The following is a 9,174-nucleotide window of genomic DNA, read 5'->3' on the forward strand; positions in this document are numbered from 1 at the left end:
TTCCTGAGTGTGGCTCGGGGTTAAAATTCAGTACCATTAGCGGTAACCCCGAGCCACACTCGGGATCGCATTGCAGGATCCTGGGGCGGCGTTACTTACATTGTCCCCGGGATCCTGCGATGTCCCCCGCAGTGTCCGAGGGCTCCGTCCTCCTCCGAAGCCTCTCCGTGCCAGGCTCCGTTCCCTGCGAGCGGCGCGACGCACGGGGGCGGAGCCTGGCGGCAAATTCAAAAAACTGTCAAAATCATAACACATACAGTACTGTAATCTTACAGATTACAGTACTGTATGAAATGATTTCACATCCCTTTTGTCCCCAGTGCTCTGGCCCATGCCCTGCATGCAGTTTTACATGATATACACTGTTCTTTCTGCCTGGAAACTGGAGATTGTCCATAGCAACCAAAAAGTGTCCCTTTACGTCAAAAGTGGCTTTAGACCAGCTAGAAAACAGCGATAGTAAATTAGAACACTTGCAGAATTGAGCGATAGTGAATTGTGGGGAAATTTATTTTATTACTATTTTTTTAAATTTTTTTTAATTATTTATTTTTATTTATTATATTATAATTTATGTTTTTGTGTTTCAAACTTTATCATACCCGGGATATCTACTAGACTCTGGTTTGGACAGATTTAAGTGTGTTATTGTTAAGATTTACAGACCTACAATATAAAATGCCAAATTTCCATGCAAAATAATTGTACCGCTTTCAGCACCTAAAATCCGAAATAATCATACCGCCAGGGAGGTTAATACAGCGCACTCTGTTCATCTTTATAATGTGAGAAGAATGAAGTCGTTTTGCTGCTTATATTCACACAGACTTCTCACAAACTTCTTTCTTTATTATTTATCGGGATTCCCTCAATATATTTGGATTTGTCACATCTGACCAATTTTATTTTTGTTTGTTTTTAATTGTAAACATTTTTTTTTCAAGGCTGTTTTTTTTTTCTTTTACTTTTTTTTGCTTTTTACTCCAGAATATTTTTGTGTGTGTTTTGTGTGCCAAGTTACCACAACACCATTATTATCTTGTATTATTTAATCTCAATGAGATTGTTTGGTGTTGGTGTCCCTTGTTAATTTCACATTGTATTTTGAAATGTACCTGCCTCCTCGCCAAAAATTTTGTTTTTAAGGAAAACACACATAGGCGAGTATAATTGAACTAAAAATTCCTTTATTAAGGGCTCAGAACCAAACAAAGAGGGAGGCAATGCTGGAAAACAGCTGAAGTTGGCGAAGCCTTTGGCCCCCATGGCACATATCAATTATTTTACTGCAAAATTGGTGGCCTGAGGAGTCCATATCTAAGGGAGTGCAGTCTGGTCCAGAAGTCCCAGAGATCCGGAAAGCAGCAGATGACATCTGTGTCCCCAGGCTGTGGTACTACAAGAGGCTGCATCTTTTGGCAGACCAGACTGAACCCAGGGCCATCACTCTCTGGTCTTCCTTCCACGCTTCCTTCTACGCTGTGGCTCTGGTGGTGGAGTTGTGGCAGGAGGAGGAGGATGATCCATCTCAATCACGTCGGTCTTGGGTATGATTTCGCCACTCACCCCCTTAGTTAGGACTTTATAAATAAGTTTCTCACACATGAGGCGTTGACCCTCCTGCATGCCCTTCAGTTTGGTGGCAGCCATGCTGGCAAAGGCCTCTTCAGGAGTGGGTAAGGCTCTGAGAGACGCAGAAGCCTCCTGAATGAGCCTGAGCGCTGAATCCTGAACGTGACTCCCCTTCCTGGGTCTTTTGTATGGAAGGCAGAGGGGAGGAACCTGCGATTCGGTCAAGCTCCTACTGGTCCCAGGCTTCTCCTGGCTGCCACTTAGCCCCGCCTCCTCTTGGCTGCCACTAACCCCGCCTCCTCCTGGCTGCCACATTCCACAGCTTCCTCCTGTGTGCCACATTCCAGAGCCTCCTCCTGGCTGAGGTCTTCCTGTGTATGAAAAAGGGACATAGTTTTAGTTTATTATTCACCAATCACACACAATTTTCAGCTCATGACTGTTGCAAATTGAATGTTAACAAATATAACAGACTATCCTTCTGAGCCCTATTATTTTTGCCCACTAATGTCTATTGATATGTAAAACACTTTCTTAAATCAGCAATTAGTGATCAATAATAACATCTAGTAAAGATCATTTATTTATTGACCAGAAATCTGTAGAACAATGCTATACCTGACTCCATCTGGGCTCCTCCACTTCTTCCTGGCTGGAAGTCCCAGGTTGGACATCAGAAGCCTCAGCTGGGGTGGAAGGAAGTGTTGAGAGGGATTGCCTGACTCCAGTCTGGTCTGACTAAAATCGCAGTCTCTCATAGTACCACAGCCTGGGGACATAAATGTCATCTGCTGCAGCTTCTGATCTCTGGGAATCCGTGACCTTCTTGCGCTCCCTAAGATAAGTGCTCCTCAGGCCACCAATTTTGGCTTTAACCACTTGCTTACTGGGCACTTAAACCCCCCTCCTGTCCAGACCAATTTTCAGCTTTTAGTGCTGTCGCACTTTGAATGACAATTGCGCGGTCATACAACACGGTACCCAAATGAAATTTTTATCATTTTTTTCCCACAAATAGAGCTTTCTTTTGATGGTATTTGATCACCTCTACGGGTTTTATTTTTTGTTAAAAAAAATTTAAAAAGACAGAATTTTTTTTAAAAAATTATATTTTTTTTATATTTTGTTATCAATTTTTGCAAACAGTTAATTTTTCTCCTTCGTTTATGTACGCCGTTGAGGCGGCACTGATGGGCACCGATAGGTGGCAGTGATGGGCACTGATGGGTGGCGGTTATGGGCACTGATGGGTGGCAGTGTTGGGCACTGATTGGGCACTGACTGATGGCAGCAATGCTAGGTGGCACTAATAAGTGGCACTTGTGGGCATTGATAGGTGGCACTTGTGGGCATTGATAGGTGGCACTTGTGGGCTTTAATAGGTGGCACTTGTGGGCTTTAATAGGTGGCACTGTGGGCACTGGCAGATGGCACTTGGAGGCACAGATGAGGCATCTGTGCCTCCTTCCTCTTCGGGACCGATGTCCCTTTGACATGAGCCGGTGATCGGCTTTTTTTTCCTCCTCACGCTGTCAGCGTGAGGAGAAAACGAAACCGATCACCGAGCTTTTGTTTACATCATGTGACCAGCTGTCATTGGCTGACAGCTGATCACATGGTAAGGGGCCGGGACCGGCCCCTTACTCGGATCTGTGATCACCCGAGTCTCCGTGACTCGGTGATTACAGCGCGCACACCGCGCGCCCTGCAGGGTGCGCGCAGTGCGCGTGCATAGGGGAGGACGTCATATGACGTCCTCCCGGAGATTGAGGTCCGCGCTGTAGCCGTCATTCGGCTATGGCCCGGACCTCAAGTGGTTAAATAGGGGATGGTTGCCGTGGGGACCACCGGCTTCACCAACTCCAGCAGTTTCTTCAGCGCTGCCTGCCTCTTTTGTTTATGATTGTAATGTGGATGTTTCACCTGCCACAAACAGGGCAGCTCCCTGTACTTATCTATGAACAGGGGGAGGAAGTTGTGGTCATTGAAGCCATCCATTTTATCTGCAAAACACAACACGAGACAAACCCTAATGTCAGGCAAAACTCTCCTAATCTTGTTACAATATAGGCCTCAATCTAGAAGCAGTATAGGCCCAAGTTTAGATCTTACCTTCGTTATCACGATTGGCGCCTCCGATACTACTTCCTCCGCTCACAGATCATACACACACTGCGCATGCGTGTAACTCCGCCCGCCCCTGACGTTCTTTCTAGTCTATTCCCCGCCCCTTTTCGTTCGTCGCAGTGGGGGAAGAGCACATGGCGGAGACACAGCAGGTGCGTGCTAATTATAGCAATGAGGAGGAGGGGGAGGAAAGCCCAGAGCCACAAACGTCTGGATCCAGAAGGAGAAGATTTAAGGCCTCAAATATGTCCTTTGGGGAGATGTTGGAGATGGTCGACATCCTGAAGAGGGCCGACTATGATGAAAAGTATGGACCTTACCCCAACCCCAATGACAGAAAGGCCAAGATAATGGCGAAAGTGGTCAAAAGTCTGAACTGGAATTTCAAGGTACGACGATCGAAAGATCAGCTCAGGAAGCGGTGGTCGGACCTAAAATTAAGAGAACACGAGCAGTACCGAAAGATCCGGAGAGTGCTGCAAAAAAGTAAGTAGTTGTGCTGTGTTCCTATTCTTTTTGTGTTTATTACGTTCGTGCTGCTCCATGTGCTTTTCTTAACTGTTATCCAGTTTAAAATGTCAACTTTCATGTTCATGGGCACATTATTCGTTCGTATCAAACATTTTTCTTTCGGCCTATAAAACACCATTGTTTTGGCCATATGCATTTGACCACATTTTTTAGGGCCTACTTGTATGAAAATAATTTGGTTGTGTAGATATGTTTGTTACTAGAATGAAATGCAAACTCGATTCTGTGTAAGGAGAGGACACTCAGCAGCAGTTTTCACATCTGGACGCTGGAGCACTAGTGTGGGACACAAGAACACCCTTTTTATTAGGGGGCCCACACAGGTGCTCCAGTAGATACTATAGGGGTGTCTCCATCTGTGAAGCTTGGACAAAACAGGTAAAGTATTGAAGCTTGACAAAGGACACTAAAAATTCTCCATCTTGGAACTCTGCCAAAACAGACAATTGTACCCCACTTCCAAGCAATGTTTCATATTTATAGTAATGCCATCAAATATCTGTGTGCTAAGTATACCATTTTTTTTTTTACATAGGGGAGAAAAGACTCGGGGGACACCCCTCATCCGAGGAGACCAGAGACCCCCCACCTCTGGAAGAAGGGGAAATCCACCAAAGACAAGAAGAGCAGGAGGAGGAAGATGTGGTGGAAATTGGCACCACAACAGGTGAGTGTCTGCGACCACAGGCTCAGGTAAGAGATGGATGCCGGCATATTTATAATACATGTTTTTTTTTTGGTTTCTATCTTTTTAGGTGATCGTGATGTTGTGGATCCAGGGCATTTCACCTCGGAAAGTGCACAGATCCTGATTGGGGAGATCATGGGGTGTAATAGGGACTTGGAAAACATCAAGAAAAACATCAATGATGTTATTCAAAAAAATAAGAACATCATTGATGTTTTGGGGAGAGTTTAAAACCCCTCCAAATCCCTTTCTTTTATGGTGTGCTACAATTTTAAAATTTTTTGTCTAATTGGAGAAAAGCCAAATTTTGAGGATGCACACAGTGTGTCAACATGTGCTATCTCATATAGCAGTATCAAGTAGATATATTATGAAACGTGATCGGCTCTAGGGTCATACATGGATAGACTTATTAATAGTCCAAATATCATGCAAAATGTCTGATAGGCCGTGCAAAAAATATGGTGCAAAATTATAAATATCTAACCAAGTAAACATGTGCAAAAAACAGCAACAATATATATGCAAGAACCAAGCAGAAAGTAAATAAATAAATAAATGCTTGTCATACACGTGTAATACTAATACTAGTGCAATTTTGAGCATAAAGTGCTAGTAAAAAATGTGCAAACTGCAACACGTTTTGGGGGTGCAACCCCCTCCTCAATAATGAAGTAGCTGTGAGGAAGGGGTTGCACCCCCAAAACACGTCCCTTGATCACCCATGATGGCAGCTAGCACATGTTGACATTCGGCTATTTGTGTGCATCTTCAAAATTTGGCTTTTCCGGGGGTGACTTCACCCCATCTGAACGCAATATCAAACACAGTTTGTAAATACTCATGTCTGATATTGCCTTCAAGTTCTACCAAATGTGAACTTTGTAAGTTCAAGATTTGTGTCTTTCTTGTGGGTTTTAAACATGCATGTTTTATCTTAAATGGATATTTCTACTTTTTCTAATGTGACCCCAAAAATTGTTATACAACAAACATGTTGGTTTGTTTTAAAAACCTTTTCTAAATGCACATGTGATTGTGCAGGTATTAAAAAGATTGTTCATCAAGAATGTGTGGATTATTGTCTCAACGCTACAACACTTTTGGGGTGCTCTAATTGGTGTTTTCTGTGACAATGGGTGTTATTTCTTGAGGGCAAATCCACTTTGCACTCCAAGTGCAGTTTCAAGTGCACTTGGAGTGCAAAGTGTCTTTGCCTTTAGTAAATAACACCCAACAGTGCTTTGTATAAGGTTACACAATCACGCCATTTTCAGGACTCAACACATTTCTGTCAGGGTCAGCTAAAACAAACACAAGCAGTAAATGTCACCAAAGATTTGCTTAATGTTTTTTTTATTTGATAAAGGTTTCACACATTGTCTGGCATATTGATAGCCCTCCTACCCGCAAAGAATTCAAGGTATCTTAGCCGGACTTCACGGGCACTCAGGGAAGGCAAGCCAGGACGGCCACTTTCAAGCGCCGTCAGGGTTGGTTCATTTTGAATTCCGGCCTCAGGCCCAACTGAGCCAGCATAGTTGGCAGAATGTTTCCGTAAAAAGTTGTGTAGAACACAGCACGCCAGGATAATATGATTCAGTTTATACTCCGCCATATGTATGGGGGTAAGAAATAGGCGGAACAGGCTGGCCATGATTCCAAACGTGTTCTCCACCACTCTTCTGGCTCTGGCCAGCCGGTAATTAAAAACCCTCTGGTCCGGGGTGAGGGTCCTCATCGGGAATGGCCGCATAAGATGGTCCCCCAGCGCAAAGGCTTCATCCGCAATGAAGACGAATGGGAGTCCTTCCACATTGTCTTCTGGAAGTGGCAGGTCCAAGCTGCCATTCTGGAGATGCCTGTAGAACTCCGTCTGGGCGATGACTCTACCATCAGACATCCGGTCATTCTTCCCCACGTCCACATACAGGAACTCATAAGTAGCCGACACCACTGCCAACATCACAATACTATTGAACCCCTTATAATTATAATAGTACGACCCCAAGTTGGGTGGTGGGATGATGTGGACGTGTTTCCCATCAATTGCCCCTCCGCAGTTAGGAAAGTCCCACCGCTGGGCAAAGTGGGAGGCCACAGTCTGCCATTCCTGTGGCGTGGAAGGAAACTGTGGAGGAAAACAAAAAAAAATTTGTCTTTTTGCACATAAACATGGAAAGCAGATTAGACACAAACATTCTTGGCCAACATCAAGAGAACATTTATTTATGGGAATTTTTAATGACCAAAGTATAAGGTACACCTATCATATTCCCCCCCCTCTCATAGGCCATTTCTAACATTATAAGGGGGGGGGGCTCTTGACAGGTAACCCTCTCCACTTCATTGAGAGATGAATGCATAAATAATGTGTATTACGCACAAATCACATTTCAACACATTTTAGGGGGTGTTTGGGGTAAAGCACTACTATGGAGCTAATAAAATACATTGTTAAGTGACTACATGAGGTGAATCTAGGACCAGGAGACCATGCTGGGGAGGTAAGTGAAGGCAAATATGTATGAAGGACAACAAAAATAATTACATAAAAATCCAGCATGCATGAGGACAAAGGGGACATTCACAGCATATTCCAATCAGGGTAATTAGCGAATGAGGAAAGAAATACAATATATTATCAAACATTAAATACAATAAAATGTGATATTAAAGGATAAATCTTACCTTAATATACTCCTTCTGCAGGACCTGTATGATGGCAGAACAGGTCTCTGGGATAATGATCCCCAGAGCCTGGGGGGAGATGCCTGTCGAGAACTTGAGGTCCTGCAGGCTTCTCCCCGTCGCCAAGTACCGCAGGGTGGTGACGAGCCTCTGCTCCGGAGTGATGACTTGCCTCATGCAGGTATCCTGCCTGCTAATATAGGGGGTCAGCAAAGCCAACAAACGGTGAAATACGGGGTCCGTAATCCGAAAAAAGTTCCTAAAATCATCAGGATTATTCTCACGGAGCAAAGGCATATGACAGAACTGGGCACGCTGAAGCAACCAATTCTTGGTCCATGAACTCCTCCCCACCCTGTTCATGGACTGGACTGGAGTACCTATACGCAACATGGCTAGAAAACGGTCGGCTGCTCAGAACGAAGTAACAGAACGCACTGAAGAACAGCAAGGCCTGTGAAGAGCGACCTGAAAAACAGTAACGAACGAACAAGAACACAATGACAAAGTCACGCGTAGCTTGCTTGCATGCACTGAAGAGCAGATACAAACCCACAAGCACAAACTGAACAGCAGAAAACGATCTGCAAACCACGAGTCTGAAAAAGCGCGAATCGTCTCTCACCAAACTTTTACTAACACGAGATTAGCAAAAGGAGCCCAAAGGGTGCCGCGCTTGGTTCTGAACTGGCCTTCTCTAGTCTCGTCGTACGTGGTGTACGTCACCGCGTTCTTGGTGATCGGAAATTCCGACAACTTTGTGCGACCGTGTGTACGCAAAACAAGTTTGAGCCAACATCCATCGGAAAAAATCCTAGGATTTTGTTGTCGGAATGTCCAATCAATGTCCGATCGTGTGTACTGGGCATTATACCATACACACTACACTGTATACACATCTATAACAGGGTAGCAACTGATACCAGTTTTTTCAGACTGAGTACAGATACTTTTCCTGAAGTACTCGCCGATACCTATTCTTATTTTTTTATTTCCTGAAAATGAGGCTATAGTTTAAATTTAGTTTTTGACTGGTTAGATTTGATTGTATATTTGGGTTTGTTCTAAACTTGGCTGAATTGTGCATTTCCCACTGTTGCCAGTAGGTGTCACTGGTACCACAGGACAATGTGAGGATTACAACCAGGTTGAGCTATAATCAATATTCTTTTTCCGGAAACTCCAGTAGGAGGTTCCTGGCCGCTGTGCATTCTGGGAAGGGATATTTATTGGACAGATGCCATGTGCTCTTAGTCAGTCATTACCTCGAGGCCCTCCTGGCCTGAGGATGTGCTGCTGCATATTCTGCAAGTAGGCCCAGAAACCTGTCTGGGGCCTACTAATCCTGAGGTATTCCTTAGGCTGTCTTGCCTGTGTGGAAGAAGCCAAGCTGAGGAGATCCAGGAGAGGACCGCCAGGTCGGCTTAAATGGTACTGTCAAGCTACAATCTAATCAAGGTAACTAGCTCCTGGCTGCTAAGTCTGTGAGAGAAACTTATTCAGGAGTTCTGCTGGCTGCTAAGTCTGTGAGAGAGGCTTGTCCAGACATTCTACTGATTGCCAGG

The sequence above is a fragment of the Aquarana catesbeiana genome, linkage group LG08 (assembly GCF_042186555.1).
Source record: "Aquarana catesbeiana isolate 2022-GZ linkage group LG08, ASM4218655v1, whole genome shotgun sequence".
Classification (NCBI taxonomy): domain Eukaryota; kingdom Metazoa; phylum Chordata; class Amphibia; order Anura; family Ranidae; genus Aquarana; species Aquarana catesbeiana.